Source organism: Protopterus annectens, chromosome 7.part1, assembly GCF_019279795.1.
Source record: "Protopterus annectens isolate FY-2018-M chromosome 7.part1, PAN1.0, whole genome shotgun sequence".
Taxonomy (NCBI): Eukaryota; Metazoa; Chordata; order Ceratodontiformes; family Protopteridae; genus Protopterus; species Protopterus annectens.
Genome location: NC_056740.1, coordinates 497,920,183 through 497,938,764, shown reverse-complemented (window position 1 = coordinate 497,938,764; position 18,582 = coordinate 497,920,183). Strand labels below are relative to the sequence as shown.

The 18,582-nt window shown below is 42.8% G+C and overlaps 1 protein-coding gene across 1 annotated transcript in view; it reads right to left on the bottom strand.

Annotated features, from left to right (window-relative positions):
* The window catches only part of CAMKV (CaM kinase like vesicle associated), a 1,209,710-nt gene that overhangs the window by 277,494 nt on the left and 913,634 nt on the right, over positions 1-18,582 (bottom strand). The window lies entirely within an intron of this gene.

Here is an 18,582-nt window from a genome sequence, read left to right as displayed (position 1 = left end):
CATTGTATGTCTTTTGTGGATCACATTTGATGGCACCACATATGTTGCAGGCGTCCAGTGGGGAACATAGTGTAAGCGCATTGTCCGCAATTATGTGCCTGTTGTACTGGTGGACAGGGTGCCATGCCCTCTGCAGCCCACTGCAATAACACCATGCCTATCATCTGTCAACAATGTGCAGGGTACTAGCAACATAGCGGGGCTTTCTAGGCAAGTGTGTTTGTGTATGACACATGGGTTCAGACCGTATTCTGGGTAATAATAGGGTTGGTTACTTTGTTTACCAGGCCTTTTGCCAGATGTAGGGGTATGGCTTGCCAACCCAGTCTCTTGGCTAATTGAAATCTGTAATCCTCGTGAGGTGGACATTGTGACATATAATATGGCCACCATATAGGAAAACTACAAAACCCACTCCTCAACATGTCCAGTAGTTAGACACTCACAGCCACCTCCACACAGGCTCTGACTGGCAAACCACACAAACCTGCCATGTCTTGGAATAGAACTCCTACATAGCTAGTTTATCATACTACAGCATTAGGCAGTTATAGCACCCACTATGGAGATTACTAGGCTACCCCATCCCCAAAGGTGTATTTCACAAGGAATGACATCAGCAGGTTCACCAAAGGAGGGCATTTCAAATTTCCTGCAAGTGAGTAGCCCAAAATGCATTGCTCACAAAACAGACAGTGAGACACACACAACACATCTGACATGTGAGTATAGAACCCATGACCAAGATCTATATTACACTACTGCATGGAGATGTTATAGAACACACCACGAGGATTACTAGGGAACTTGTTCCCCAGAGGTGTATTTGACAAGGAATGACATCAGCAGACTTACCAAAGTTGGGCATTGTAAATGTTCTTTGAGTGAGTAGGCTATAATGCATTGCTCCCTATACAGACATTGAAACACACACAAAACATACATAACTGCCATGGTTGTGGATGGAACCCTACCACAGTTCTAAATCACACTCCAGTAGTACGCAGTTACAGAACACGCTACAGAGATTACTGGATTACAGTACTCCCAGAGGTATATTTCTAGGTGGGTGACATCAGCATCCTTGCCAAAGTTGAGTATATGAATTGTAAGGAGTGTGCATACTCTAAAAAGCATTGTTCCCTTCTCAGGCAGACAGAGACACACACAGTTGGCAAGTCTGCGATTAGAACACCTACCAAACTAGCTTATTACACTACAGCGTTATACAGTTACAGGACGCGCTACAGAGATTACTGGGTTACAGTAGTCCCATAGGTGTATTTCTAGGTGGGTGACATCAGCATCCTTGCCAAAGTTGAATATGTGAATTGTAAGGAGTGTGCATACTCTAAAAAGCATTGTCCCCTTCTCAGGCAGGCAGATACACACACAGATAGCAAGTCTGGGATTAGAACACCTACCAAACTGGTTTATCACACTACAGTATTACACAGTTACAGGACACACTACAGAGATTACTGGGTTACAGTACTCCCAGAGGTGTATTTCTAGGTGGGTGACATCAGCATCCTTGCCAAAGTTGAATATGTGAATTGTAATGAGTGTGTGTACTCTAAAAAGCACTGTTTCCTTCTCAGGCAGACAGAGACACACACAGTTGGCAAGTCTGGGCTTAGAACACCTACCAAACTAGTTTATCACATTACACAATTACAGGACACACTACAGAGATTAATGGGGTACAACATTCCCAGAGGTTTATTTCTAGGTGGGTGACATTAGCAGGATTGCCAAAGAAGGGCATTTCAAGTGTACTGCGAGTTGTACCTGTCTTTTAACTGTGTGTACCCACTGCTTACTGTTGCGAAAAAACATGTACACCTGCTTAAAAGTGTCTTATTCAGTCCTAAATGACATTATCAACAATCCTTACAGGTCTTGAACCCTGGACCATGCACACCAAGGTCACTGGACTTACCACTAAGCCATTTGGGTTGTATACACATTTCATGGGTTTTATAATACACACTTTACTACAGGTATTCCACAGTATTGAAAACAAATGGGACAGTCACTTTGTGCACATATGTACAGTACCCTTAAATGTACTGTATTCTGTGAAACAACATAGACAAGTCTACATATCTACAACTGTTATAAATACTAAATACATATATGCACTTACGGGATGTGTACACACACACACACACACACACATATATATATATATATATATATATATATATATATATATATATATATATATATATGCATATACACAGACGCACCTATAGCCATATATATAAACATGTCTGAACACCCTTTGTGACACAGAAGGGTTCCAAAGGAATTGACATGTACACAAAACAGAGGCAACTCTTGTATTATAACATTTAAATCTTAATCAGTTCACCAGAGAAGGGATGGTTGTTGTGTATGTGGAGTTTGGGGTGGGGAATGATGGCTAAGGAAATATACCCCGGAGATTTTGGAGTTTGGGTGAGGGAATGATGGGTATGGAAATACACCCAGGGGACCACTTCTGTGTCACTGCTCGACAGTGGCTCAGGAAAATAACATACCCAACAGTAGTCGTTCTTGACTGTCTATTCATTTCTGTTCCTAACTATGTAATAATTTGTAGACTTCACTCACCACAAATGGCTACCATGGTGTGCAGCATGTTAAAATACATAACATATGTGTATGCCTGGCTACAGGTTAGTCACACACACACAAACACACACACACTTGTCAGTATTGTGCTTACAAGTCTTGCCTATGTAAAGGTAACTAGTAGAGTGGTATGCAGTTGGGGTATGTGCCACAGAATCCATACAATTACACTTAATCTGATTCTGCTTCTGAGCTGGGTGACATCACAGGACTGATTACTTGCAGTGGGGAGGGGAGAAAAGGGTGGTTTAGCAGATGACAAGGATAAAGGCCAGTGCAAAAGGTGGTTTCTCTTTGGAAAGCAGTAAAACCCACTGTCATGACAGGATGCAGACACAAATACACACACACAACCACACTCAGCCATTTGCTGACACACACACACACACACACACACACACACACACACACACACACACACACACACACACACACACACACACACACACACACACACACTTGCCAGTGGTGGGATCAGAACTCCTGCATATCTACAGATCACTATTACAGTACTACGCAGTTACGAGATGCACCACAGAGATTACACATTTCAAGGCAGTCAGAATCCCCTTCTAAGATTGAGGACATCAACAGGGATACTGACAGTTAAGATGTACATAGCTGTAAACCTGTGTGTTTAAAGTAGGAGTCCATTACAACCTGTATGCACAAACAAGACACATCATCTGCAGGTAAGACATAGGTAGGCCTGAGAGGTATAGTTGTAGCACAACAAGCCCTGAACTGAAGTATGCCCATCTGTGGAATGGACAACTACTATCACTATACAGGGTTACAGTGGTCATGCTCATACACATAGAATCACAGGAATTGTTTGGATGCATTGACTACAATTACACAAGTGACAGTGGACATGCTTATACACTTAGTAGCACAGGGCCGTTTGGGATGCACTATGACTACAACTACATAAGGTTATGCTGGACATGCTCATACACTTAGAAACAAAGGGCTTGTTCAGATGCACTGACTCAAATTACACAACGTGGCAGTGAGTATGCTCATACACTTAGTGGCACAGGGCTGTCTGGGATGCACAATGATTCTAACCACAGAAGACCACAGTTTGCATGCTTATTAGATGTACAGAACACTTTGTAATGAACTCCTATTGTAAACACACAGGTTTACAGCTATGTACATCTTAACTGTCAGTATATATGCACATCATACAGGTTTACTACCAGATACCTGTATGTGGCCTGTAAATGATATATCTGCATCTGTGCTGTGTGATACACATGCATACATGTACAAGAAGTACTGCCATATATATGTGAAGTATACACAGTCATGCATGTGTGGAAGTGACAGACAGTTGGTTAACTGGGACACACAGGTGGATGCAAAGTACAGCATGTGTCACACACATTGCTGCCCTGACAGGCATACATTGATATCAGGTTGTGGACAGTGACATTACACTTGGAATAGTGCCATGTGCAAGCATAATATGTGAGCCCCATTGTGTAATGGTACTGAGGTGCAGGTGTCAAGATGACCTCTCCTGGCTGTGTTAGTAGTTGTCATTATTAGCAGGACTGCTCCACTAAGTATATCTGACATTGCTCATCTACACAACATCTCCTGCTGTCTGTCACCTTAGATGTAGCATTTGATACCAAGCACAATACTGCCACTCGCAGTGATGTCATGGTACGAGTGGTAACCGCTTGACCAAAAAAATGAGCCAATGTCCTGTTGTAATTATGAGGTTGTCCAGAGTCTGTCATTCTGGGATGACATGACTGAAAGAAGATAAGCCTTTGTCACAGATCACATGCATCCATGATTCAAGGGAGTGTGGATAATACCTAGGTCACATTTACCCATATAGAGCCATTCCAAGGCAAATGTCCTAAACACAGAAGTAACACCCTGACACATACAAGACAATTGCATTGGATGCTTATGCTAACCAGTGCTAGATGTGTAGCTGTCGTAATCCATTTGCTCAATGTAGAACCTACAGTGGGGAATACGGACATCTGTGCAATGAGAAATACCTGGCTGAAGTCTCTGTATGCACAATAGCACTACCACCATATAACTCAGATCCAGACATGTGGGCCATAACACTAGTATGGACCACTCCAGGTGGTGGTGTCCACATATTCGTACAGGCTACTCACAAGTAAAGACCACTACTCCAACATAATGCAGCACAGATGAGTCAGGTACAGGTGACAGTGGAAAAAGCTGCATTCTAGGTTGTATCCTCATATACATCCACCACCATGTCCTCAGACTACCAACACACACCCATAGCTGTGGTTTGAAATAGTATGGTACAACACCAAATACCCTTCGACTGGTGGACTGTACCTAGCCCTACATCAACTGTGCAAAGTACCCCTGTACTGACACAATTGCATAATGTGTTATGCAAAGCAATAATACCACTGTTTGTAACCAGGTCAGTTATACACATGCCAAGGTCCCTCGGATGTTGTCAGCATTAACACAGTGGACTGTTGATGTACACCAGTGAACAACACCCTCATGGTTGGATATGACCTAGATATACCTGCTGTGGATATGTACATCCCACACTCATACAACATAAATGAAAATACCATAGCTGTTGTTGTTCTTTGTACATACAGGTGGCTAAATTCATTACACACATGCACATGGAAGATAGGTCCATGGCTGCTGAATGCTAACAGTACATAAGGTTTGATATCTATGTTAACAGAGGTAATATTCCCTCTCTACTGGTCACCCATGACACCTATTATATTATACAACAACCCATGTGGCATGCATGTCATTAGACATGTCCACCAAATGCAATGCCTACAAACATACCCAAATAACAGGATCATAGGACCTACACACATGGCCTGTATTGACAGACTCAGGGAAATACAGCTATGCTCTGTATGTTCCTGAGTAGTTACAGGTGATATGTCCATGACATGTACAGCCATGTGTGACCCACAACTCCTACATATACCCCATGTCAACAATTGCAAGCCATGCATGCTGTGTGCTGTCTAGACATTGACCTTATTACCACAATACCAGAACATGCTGGGGTGAGATGTTTACAAGCCACAGACCTTGCACATGCTTGAATAAGTGTAATGTCTAGCTCATACAGAGCACATTGCTGGCACTCTTCCAGTAATCATGAGGTGTGTGTGGCAAATATGATGTGCTCACTGTTGACAATTACAGTGCCATGGCTTCACAGTGAAACTTTCAACTAACAGTTTATGGGATCATGGCATGGAATATTGCTGTGTGTGTGTCTTGCTGATATATGCTGTTGGCATAAATGTACACTTAGCTACTCAGTGAAGGTGGTTGTGTGTCCTACCAGTACATGAATACAACATCCATTATGGTATAATGCTCAGCTAGGTTTCACACATGGTGTGAGGAAGGTGTGGAATGTATCCTCATGACCTGCTAATCCACTTACTGATGGAGACTGCATATGTGCACATATATTGATGTGTGTTTAGATTCCATGCATGTGCAATGTCTGATGTTTGAAGGTGACTGTTGTCTTAGTACATCATGCAGTTGCAATGCAGCCTCAGCATTGCCAACTGTATATGGTGATATGCTCAAAGTACAGTAAGCTGTACTTTAGGTATGGATAGATGTTTGGACGTAAGTACTAAGTGGTGGGGCTACTTTGCAGATGAATGATTACTGAGGACAGCTCACAGGTGTGTTACTACCATTCCTAAAATAACCTGTGTAACTGCTAAGCTATGGTTTTGTTAACTGAAAGGGAAGACATACAATGTAGAATGCAGTAAGGGTGACACTGAAGGCAAACCTCTTGACACCTGTAACAGTAACATCTCCCCTGTGCATATATTGTGCATATATCAGCACAGTTGGCAAAGGAAAAAGTCAGTATGCTTTGTAGCACGTGCGATAGTGCTGTAACTCCTATCATGGGATAGGCAGGTGTTTGATTCACAGTACTGGCACGTGTGGGTGTGTGTGTGTCCATAAATGTCACGCATGGTGGGGAATGCATCCCAAATGTTTTTCACTCTATTGTACACTGTTGTAGACATCTGTACAGAGTGAAGTGTAGAAAGCAAGACATAGGCAGGAGTTTGAATCTCACACATGTCAAGTGTCTGTATGTGTGTGACATAGGTGTATATCTTTGTGAATGCCACAGTGTGTGTGTGTGTGTGTGTGTGTGTGTGTGTGTGTGTGTGTGTGTGTGTGTGCGTGTGTGTGCGTGTGTGTGTGTGTGTGTGTGTGTGTGTGTGTGTGTGTGTGCGTGTGTATGGCTATCTGGTCCCTGGAATGAGGCTGTATTTTACCATAGTGAAATGATAAGACCCCCTCCCCCCATTCTCTCAGTGCAATCTAGTATCCGTGTTGATGTCATCAATCTTAGAAGGGCATTCTAACTGCCTGTAAACATGTATGCCCTGGGGTGAGGCTTGTTATTACATAGCCTACTGATGAACCCCCCTCCCCACATGCACTCACCGCATTCTAGTATCCCTCGATCTTAGGCCATTCTGACTACCTGTACATGTGTAATGCCTGTGGCGCATCTTGTAATTGAGTAGTACTATAATGATGATTTGCACATAGGCAGGGGTTCTCATCCCAACACTGGCAACTGTGAGTGTGTGTTACTGTGTCTGTGAATCCCAGAGTGTGTGGGTCTGTTACTGTGTCTGTGAATCCACTGGCCTTTGCCCTTGTCATCTGCTAAACCACTCTTTTACCTCCTCCCCGCTCCAGGTAACTATACCTGTGATGTCACCCACTATGGATGTGATGGCTCTGGCCACAGTAGCTTACTGCACAGCTATCATACTCTTGGATCATTAGATCAGTAAACATGTTTGAAACTTGGGAGATTATAAGTGTGATGTGGAAGCTACAAAGTGTAGCAGGTATTGTCATACAGACCTGTGAGTAGTCTACATTTACATATGGGACACTAACCGCAAACACTCACATCCCCCGGCACATGCAATTATACCTGAAAGACGAAGGCAGAACATCAAGATCAACATGCAGTTACTGTTGTTACACATGATACATACTGTCAAATGTACAAAATGCATTCTAAAATTGTAATACATGGTATATCTGCTGCCTGTCAACACCACTCAACAATTGTAATCTACAGTGTTCACCCTGTGTATCAGACCATATGAGCATGTCCCTGCTCCGATGGTGTGGATGACAGGGATGCAGCACAGGCATCATCATATGCACAGGGTGATAATGTTTGCCAGAGGCCTAGGCTGCACCATTGGATGACATCATGTGTATGGGTTAGGGCCATTTATCACACTGGGCATGTGTGGATGTTATGCGTGTGTGTGGTGAGGTGCCCTACATTTGTTACTGGTGTGTGTGTGTGTATGTATGCACACAGGTATGGCATGTGGCTGGCCTACACAGGGGGATTATTGACAGCTGCAGACTGTACAGGGCAGGGTTTAGAGTTCACGGTGTCCGGCCACGGCTACGTGACCTGCACCTGCCAGGGGTTGCACGGGCACTACCAGGCAGAGGTCCACACTGGATACTGTCTGATGACACATGCCCACTGGAACCATGTCCCTGTTGGGACCATCCCGGACCATGTGCACGTGGCCTGCTGTGTCCTGGTGTGGACAGCACAGCACCAGCTGCACTGCTGCTTCTACTGCCACTATGGGAGTGGGCATGTGATGTAGCATGTTCACGTAGACCTTCAGCAGGTGAAGTAGCTGGCCTACGTCCACGTGCCCGATGCCTCACTCCCACCAGATGTTCCAGCACAGACATTCCATGCTCGAGGATTGACATGCCATGGGCAATGACTCCCACCATGTCACCCAATCGTCTATCCAAAACATCTGCAAGATGTTGTAGAGCATTTGCCATTGCCTGGATATTGTCGGCTAAAGAATGGACAGCAGCCCTCTGAAGCCTCAGACCTTCTCTGTTGTGCCATTCAGCACATGTCTGTGCCTCCATTACAGCCTGAAACATGCGTCTGGTGACACCAGCTGATGTGCTATGTCTTGAAGGGGCATGTTGACAAGAAGTCCTCCTACGAGCAGCCCTGGGCACATGCCTGTGTAGGATATCACCAATCAGTTGGCTGGGATCATGGTGTGCAGGCACACCTTCCATAGTCTCCATACATTCCTGTTCCATGCTACCACCCGGCAACTGTCCTTTCTCTTTGGCCACTGGTGATGGGGTATGTGTAGGCATGAGAACTGTGTATGGGGATGAGGGGGATACAGGTGGAATGGCAAACAATGGCACAGATTCAGCTCCTTACAACCCTGTCTGTGCCTCAATCATACTTTCATCATCACTGCTAGAGTCTGTGGGGACACTAACATTAGGTGGACCGCAGGAGGGCAACACACCTACATCAACACCTGTGAGGGGCAGACAAGAACTGTACATTGCAAGTTATTCAGCACTGTACAGACATACAGACACACAGACAGACACAGACAGAGACACATGATATATCACCCAACGGAATGCAACATGCATGTGATATGGCAGAAGGCATTCAGCTTAGACAATTATAGTGGTAGTTATCATACATCACTGTGTTGCACACAATAGCATGCATGTGTTATAGCAGAAGTCATGCACCTTACACAGTTATAGTAGCTGTTAGCATACATCCCTGTGTTGCACCATTTGTTAGTAGGTCATGCCTCAAACCTGCAACACAATGCATGCACTATGCACCGTTGCACCGCACTGCCATGTTTTGTAAAACATACCCCACATTTTAACAGACCATCGCTGACCTGTGTACATCTGCCACTGATACTTTGTGTTGGCCACTGCCCCTGTGTGTGATGGGGACATGAGCAGAAGGGTATGTTGAGTGAATACTATGGTTGCCTGAGCCCTAGCTTGCTTATCTCACCCACAGCAGTGTATGTCTGTTCAACATTATTCTGCTTACCCCTGAGCTGAGTCTACACACAATGTGCATGTGGCTGTACACACATGTTTGACATGACTGTCCCTACTTTGAAATGGTGCCACAGACCAGCACAGGTTAACAGTACACCAGCCTGATGTGTGGCATATGACCTTGCCAATCACATGTAGTATAACATGTCTTCTGTTGATGTGTTGAATGACATGCATACATGTTTAACACAATGGTGTCCTTTCAAATATACAGTGAGGTAATGGTGTCCCAATGCAGGGACGTGTTATACTAAAATGGACCTTCAGCTGACGCAATGTTGTCAGTTCGCCCTACAGATATACTGTGACATACTGCACATTGAGCTGATATACATAGCCATTGCAGGGCATCATGTGGCTTCACTATTGTATACAGTGTGAGTTACAGACACAGTTCATAGCCATGACTGTGTTGAGATACAATACATATCTAATGTGGAATGTGACCCACATCACTGAGGTGTATATACACCAAACCCTAACGTGGAAGGTGTGACACAGGTCACTGAAGGGTATACAGATGACACCCCTGCACATCTGCAACCATATTGCTGATAGCCGGCAACTATTCCCAGACATGGCTAACCTAGCAGTACTCCATGTCCCACATGCCATCTGTGTACCTCACACACATAAGGAGCAAGCATGACAGTGATGTCTGACACCAGCAAGGTGAATGTACTCTATCTGCGGCCTGATGTGGTTGTATGTGTATGTTGTGCAACACATATATGTATTTGGATACTGTATAGGTGAAAGCTTTCATGTCGTGACACACTCAAGATGTTCAAGACATGTTATGTGGTGGTATGATGTCATGCCTACACAGGCTGTGCACAGGCCTGTTTGATGTTTAGTGTGTCACATCTGCAATATCACCATTACACAAAAGCCATAGTTGTATTGTGTCGAGCCAATGTACAACAGGGTGTGCACACATGTACATCCCTTCTACTGTGTGTGTTGCTTCATGTCTCTGGCCATCCTCCAATGCCATGTGTAAACATGTTTTGTCCAATGGTTGTGATGGGCATATATTCCACATGTCAGTGTTGTCTCATATGACATACACCCGTAGATGCCATATGCTCCACTGAGGACAAGGTTATGGAGACAAAGGGTGGTATGTTTGGGATGAGAGATATGTTTTGCAGGATAGTTAACCAGTGTTGCAGTCAGCCCACAAAATGTCATGGACATGTCAGATAGCACATGACATTGTGCGACAGTCATACCACCATACATTATGTGTACATGTGTTAAATGGCCACATGGCAGATAGCATGCAATTAATATGATCTGTGCATTATCAAGCCTGATAAATAATAACAATCTTACCTGCAACAGGCTGCTGTCACTGCAAAATGCCAGAGGCACCTAAATAGGAGTGTCACAGCAGTAAGGTCATTATCCACACCTGTGTAATAGCTACAGGGTGCAATGTGCATGTTAGCACATAATCCAGTACAAGTGCATACATAGAGTAGCAAACTATAGTATGTGGCATGTGTGCATACATGCCTTGCATATTATGTTACGCTAAATATTGTACAGTAACACATGTAACTATATGAAATATAGTTGTGTTCTATGTGCAGTAGTGACTTACCAGGCAACTCCCGGCTCAGTGGTTGTGAGACACCCACCTCCAGAATTCCAGCTAAAGCTTGTGGATGGAGTTCTGCAGGTGTCCCCAGGTTGGCCAGTAGCTCCTCGGTACGTGTGAGTGGGGGCTGGGTGAATGCCCCCCCCACCTGTTGCAGCTTGTTCCCTGGCAATTGCATTTGCATGCTGTTTTGCCCATCTAATGAGGTTGGTGCAGTGTTGGCACACCTGCTGATAGGTGTGATTGTGGCCACCGACATCATTTACCCTCTTGCGAAGTTCCTCCCACTGGGCATCCCACTGCTGTGCATCCTGTGGCACATGGCTGAAGAGTGTTTCATGATTGTCAAGGGGGTATGGAATGAGGACCTCATCCTCCAAGCGGGTGTATGGTGGAAGCCTGGCATGCGGCATACCTGGAAGACATAATGATGGAGCCAGGTCACAGTAACTCACGGAAAAGTACAGAAGTACATCTGCACATACATGTGTATCACATTTATTATGATTACAAATATGTCTTTGCAAATCTGCATGACACTAACATCATTGACATGTTTAACTCACACACATTTGACACTTACTGGTGATTTGATGTTATCACCATATATGTGTGTGTCAAGTGATGACATTGCTCATACTCCATGTGGATGGTTTCTTGATGTGGGCATGTCTGTTTGCCTGTACTGGTGTCTTTACCTATCAGCACATGCCTGGAAGTGTTCACATTAATGCAAGAGACATTAGTGCTGTGTATATGTCACATATATAGTCATACACAGCCTTACGGGACATGACCTGTGACCCTGCAGATGTGCTCACGGAAAGTTTTACATGTATGTGCTTTGCCATATACATCTGCATGGCACTGTACAGCAGTATAGCATCCTGCCATGTATTACCTGTATTGCACATGTGAAACACATGGGACAATAGCTAGCTTGATGGTATTTGCAGGGTTGGATAGTGAACTAGTAGAAAAATCCAAGCGACTCTGGCGACCACACTCAATTTAATAGGTCAAAGCGCTTTTCGTCTGCTACAAGGCAGACTTCATCAGAACACATTAAAAAAGGAACACCAACTCTATTTAAATAGAATAAACAACCCAAAAAGCAGGATAATTAATTAACCAATTAAGTCAGCTAAACCGCTTAAAGAAAAACAAAGGATATCAAAAGTTATAACACAATGAATCCAAGATATGACGGGACAAGCGTCCAGTAAATACAACCAAAACATATACAAAACATATTTAAAAATGTCATTAGTTAGGTTGACATGATAAAAAAGGAAATAAGCTTAAAAGGTATAAAAATGTAAATCCAACTTTACGTAAAACAAAGATGAAATCACTCCTATTCTTTTTGAAAATAATAAACCATACTAAGTAGTTAATTAACCATACATTTTACCATAACTTCCCTACTTAGATTATCTCTCTAAGCTCTTAAGCTTCAACAAACTACTAATATAAATAGCCTCATTCAAACCCGGTACATTACAGGCGTCCAGCCTAATTTGCCATTTCAACTCTAGCTCCTCTAATTTAAATGTATATGGGCCCCCCCCGGAACCTCCGAAAAATACTATCGATGACCATAAATTTGAAATAATGGTTATTAAACATAGAAATATGCTTGGCCAATGCATTGTCTGCTTTCTTGTGGCTTATCGCATAAATATTTCATATATATGATCGCAGAGCCTACGCTCCGTTTTGCCAACATAGAAAGCAGGGCAACACATACATTTAGCCAGGTAAACAATTTCTTTTGAATTACAATTAAATTTCCCCTGTAATCTAAATTTACAATTATTGACAGTAAAAGAATTGTTTACATCAATATATTTGCACATATTGCAAGCTTCACATTTCACCATGCCTGGTGTCTTAACAGTTTGGACTAGATGATTTTCTAACATTTCCTTCAGGTTCCTACCACGTTTAAAAACAATTCTCGGGAACTTACCCAGCTTGTTCATAAAATGTTGGTTAGATCCAAACAGTCCACAATTTTTCCGAATAATGTTAATACAGGAACTACTCTGCATACAAAATGTAGTAATAAAACTACTACTACTCACATTGTCAAAAAATGAATTAACAGTACTGGACGCTTGTCCCATCATATCTTGGATTCATTGTGTTATAACTTTTGATATCCTTTGTTTTTTTTTTAAGCGGTTTAGCTGACTTAATTGGTTAATTAATTATCCTGCATTTTGGATTGTTTATTCTATTTAAATAGAGTTGGTGTTCCTTTTTTAATGTGTTCTGATGAAGTCTGCCTTGTAGCAGACGAAAAGCGCTTCAACCTATTAAATTGAGTGTGGTCGCCAGAGTCGCTTGGATTTTTCTTTGTGTTTATCTAGTTTGTTTGTTTGTCATCTTTTTTAATAGTGAACTAGTAGGCTATATGCCCTGGGCCATTTATGAGCCTAGGCTGAAAGGTTACCTAGCTGTAGCCAACAGACAGGTAGCTTTCAGTGGCCAGTTCAAGCAGTGCCACAGAACTGATACACAGGGTTACTGATATATTTGCCATGCAGTCATCACACCATGTCTCAAAGAGGGGCAATGTAGCTTTGCTGGACAGGGATGCATAGTATGACAGGAGTATGTAAAGTGTATGGGACAGGGATCTATCAGGCATATTATGATCCTTGTACTAGACAGGTGGATGTCCATGAAGTATGAGTATATTTGAAATCAGGATGTGTGAGTGTAGCATGTCCAACATCTCTGGGTTGGACATGGCTTTATTCAGGGTAGGCATCATGCTACATAGTGGAGCTAGGGTTTGGGAAGGCCAGTGTAGGCCATCTGAACATGGCCAATAACCCTTAAAGGAAATATGTGCTCTATTATGGGTCACTTGAGTGTTGAGTATGGCTGAGCAATGATCTCTATATTCATGAATGGCACCCTGTCATGATTAGGGATGCCACTTACAACTACCTGACTGGTGTGGTGAAGTGACTATCCAAGGAAAGACTAATGTCCAGCTGCATCCCATACACACACAGTTTCCATTATGTTGACCACTGCATAGGTGGTAGTTCATGGGTACAGAGTTTTTAACATAGGGGATGTCAATGCAATACTTAGCTGTCAGATTGTGGCCATACATCACACACCACACATTTGACCCACAAAGGCTCTTCTGTATGTTGCCCGCAGCACTCATTGAGTCAACTATTGCTCCTAGCTCATAGTCATTTGCAAACTTCAATAGGCAGATGCCTTCTGTGTTAGTCTGTGTGGTATAGATAACAAAGAGGGGGAGTACCAGGAATGAACCCTGTATTACTGTGGCTGGCTCTGGTTTGATGTGCGTGTATTAGTCAGACACCTTCCGTAGTGTTGATTCTGCCAGCAGTCCAGTTGCCAACCAGTCCTGTGACATAGGAATATACACATTGTTTACTGAGTGTAGCTGAAACACAGTATGGATGATGGTGTTCTAAGACCTGGCGAGGTCATGATATGCTGTGTGAATCAACCTTACTGTCATCTACATCTGTACTGACTACATCAAATAAGTTGATCACGGTTCATGGCCTTACAGACCAGACTCAGCAGGGTAGTAGTGCACTATTCCCCATTATCAGTGGTGACTCCCCATTTGTGGGGTGTGATAACTGTTGCTGTGCACCATTCAGTGTGTACCCAGCCTGACATGAAGCTGTGATTGAACATGATGTGTATGTGGAGAGCAAATTGTTCTGACATTTGTGTAAAATACACCCTGGGATGTTGACAGGTTCCATGCAAGCTGTATGTATGGCTTTAGAGAGTCCAGCTTGTACCTGCATAGTTATTATTACAGGGGCTCTGTTGTGTTCATGGATATACAAATATGTGTACCTGTTGGGGGGGGAGGTGAGAGTGGGTTTAGGTTATCTAAGACCCTGTCTGGATGAGCAAGGGTTTACTATCATTATTTCAAATGACACTCAGTCGACCGCACTATGTTCGACAATGGAAAGTTGAACACGGCAATGTTGAACTTTAAAAGCAAGCCTAGGAATGGGTTTTAACATGGGTCGAGATAGGGGTGAGGTTTGTAGTTCGGCAATAGCAGTGAACCCCTATCTCGACCCATGTTAAAACCCATTCCTAGGCTTGCTTTTAAAGTTCGACATTGCCGTGTTCGACTTTCCGTTGTCGCACATAGTGCAGTCGACCGAGTGTCATTCGAAATAATGATAGTAAACCAGAACAAGTGCTATTTCCGTAAGTGCAGTACTTCTCATGCCATAGTGCTGTGAAGCACGGCAGGTCTTGTTGTTGCCATTACGATTCATGACACAGCTATAGAACGCTCTGTGGTTGGCCTCATAATATGTGGCTGATTAGTTACACAGTAGCTTTGTGTGGTTTTATATGGTGTATCTGCATCTTACTGAGGCTGACCAGGGATCACCTCCACTCATGTGTGTTCACTCTTGCAACAGTTACTACCTTCTATGGTAACAGTTTAAGGCAGGGTGCCACCTGTTTGTCTTCCAGTTTGTGTTTTGTTGAATCTTGGTTCTGTTTCAATGGCACAATCACTGCACTTATGTGAGTGCTTAAAGTGCATTTGTGTAGGATTCAGCATTTGCACATGCATTGTCCATCTGCGTGGGTGCCATGACAGTCACCACTTCACTCTTAAGAGGCATAACATTGGCTTTGGAGACTGACTATGTGTACATACTGTTAGCCCTGTTTGTGTGACTATGGTGATCCAGGACACTGGGGTCAATGAAATCCAACATGCAGTGAGCACAGGAGTTGGTACATGAGGAGTCTTCCCAGTTCATAATGGGATAGTTGAGAGTAGCCATTATTATGGTTTTCTGTCTCAAACATAATATTCCCCATTGCAGCACAATATGACAGTTGGGAATTCTGAGGCATGGTGGGTAATCTGTCGCAAGGTGCAAATTGGATTCCACTTTGGAACAAAGGTAGTTGCTCAGCATAATGCATCTGAAGTTATGCAAGTGCAACTAGCGTGGGGGTGTACATATTCTTCAGGAATATGGACACACCTGCGGCCCGTGTGTTCCAATAAAGGATAATGGGCAAGAGGTGAGGTATGTGTTATAACATGGTCATGCAGGGGTGCTCTCCGGAGCGTTGAACCATATCACAGTCACTGTACAGATATGTTCTCCATGTTATGGATTGAAGTCAGTGAGTCCATATTGAGTTTCTGAAATGTATAATTGAGTAGTGAGACCCACAGTTTATTGCTTGGTTGTCCCTGCTACAGTAGTGGACTTTCACTTGAACTTTGCATGATGAAGGCACTAGCCAGTATCCAGATTCCCAGGGGTGACAGGTGCAGGCCCTGTCTGGCAAAGCATCATGGTCTGTCAACCATGTTATCCCAGGCAGAGAGATACTGGATACCCTTTGAATTACACCAGTACATTAGACAATTGTGGAATACGATCCTTTTGTCTCTGTACTGCAGCATCATTCTGGCCTATGGCAGAATGCTACCCAGGCCTCGGGACATACCTGCATGGGCTACAAGACCTGACAGTTCCTACATGTGTGTTTCCATGCAGTCCAGGCTACTGCATCACAGGTCTTGCACAACAACATGGAATATGCCAGAGACATGTGCATGGTTCAAAAGGTGGTCTGAGTGTATGGGTATGTGGCTAATCATGGCAGACAGGCAGCTGACAGTATGTTTGCCCTTGTATAGCTTGGTGTGTAACATAGTGCTAGAGTTTGCATTCACAAATGAGTACTGTTGGGCATGTTATTGGCCATGTGTTGTGAGGGGTGGCACAATTTGGCAAACTATGTCATACAGTTTGTGTACTATGTTGTCTGTCGATTCCAGCTTGGGAGGTCTCTTGCTTGGCCAGATACTTAGAAGCCTCTGTGAATGTGTGTGATTTCTGGTGGTATGTGTAGGTGTCCTTACTGTGTTCTGGTAAGGGTATGTGTTGGTTGTGGTGATGAGATGCTTACTTACTTAAATCCCCAGTAATTTGCCAGAAAACCATAAATTGTATGAAGAGCAGACCAAAAATATGAGGCAAAAAATCTGGGCATTCTGCAGAAATCTGAACAGTTGAGAGGTATGACTCCTTTTCTTGTTTTATTTCATCAAAGATGTAGGAAAAATGGGGTCAGGTAAGGAGTACTGTTAGTCTTTATGAAGAAATGAAGAATGGAAATATCATTTCAGCCTGCATGGAAATTTAAATGGGTTTGTCTCTCAGAGGAATAAAATGCTTAAGAAACAATGAAAATCTTCAATATAATGCAGAGAAAAGTGGATGTGCTGTATTTTAAAAGACCTAAATATATACTATATCAGTAACATCATGAAAATGCTTTTCTATTCAAGGATATGCAGCTACAAGTGCAATTACCATCTGCTTGAAGGTTAGCACTTGGTTGAAACAGACTTTGGCTATTATTGTATTATTATAATGACTGACCTTATTGACCACTGTCCTCTCCAAAACAAAGTATTTGAAATTGGTATCAGTCCAGACGCTGCTCTCTAGTTTAAAAATTGCCTCACTGACAGACACTTCAGAGTTAAAATAGGATCCTTCCAATCAGAATCTGTAGCTATTACCAAAGGTATACCACAAGCATGCATTCTTGCCCCCCCTGTCTCCATATCCACTAACAAACTTCCTTGTGGCCTCCCCATCTCCCACTTATCCTCTATGTTGATGACATGGTCATTTACCAATCAGGTCATTCTCATGCCAACATTCAATGCTAGCTCCCATCAGATTTACATGAGCTTCAACAATGGTTCATAAACCATAAACTACATTAGAGTCCTGAATCAGATAAGACTGGCATTGTACTTCCACTGTATTGGTAAACAAGGTTATCTCTCATTAACACTTTGGTCAGCCACATCCATTACAGGTTTGGTGCTAAAAGTATTTAATGTCCGCACTTGTTCAGAATAAAATGAGTGATAATTTGCTTACTCATTGTGAGTATGGTGATTTGCCATGTATGGATTCAAATGACTATATTTAATGTTCAAATTATTGCTATCATAGGTATTAAATAGCAACTAATCACATTACTGGTTGTGGAAAGAACAATATTGAAGTTTTAATGAGATAAGAATTAGAAATGAGTGCTATTTTAAATTGAGTTGCAAAAGGAATGTTTATAGTTAATACACAACATATTTCAGTTCTTTTACTATTAAAATTAATTGTAGATCATACATACTATTTCCATTATAAGTTTAAAAAAGCTGCAGATGTATATTCTTTACCAAAGTTTAAAAGTACTTTTACTAATTTAAATAGGATGATTGTAGAAGGTAGTTTAATTAGGTTATCCTGGTTATACTAGAGTTGAAATGGGTTCTATGTAGA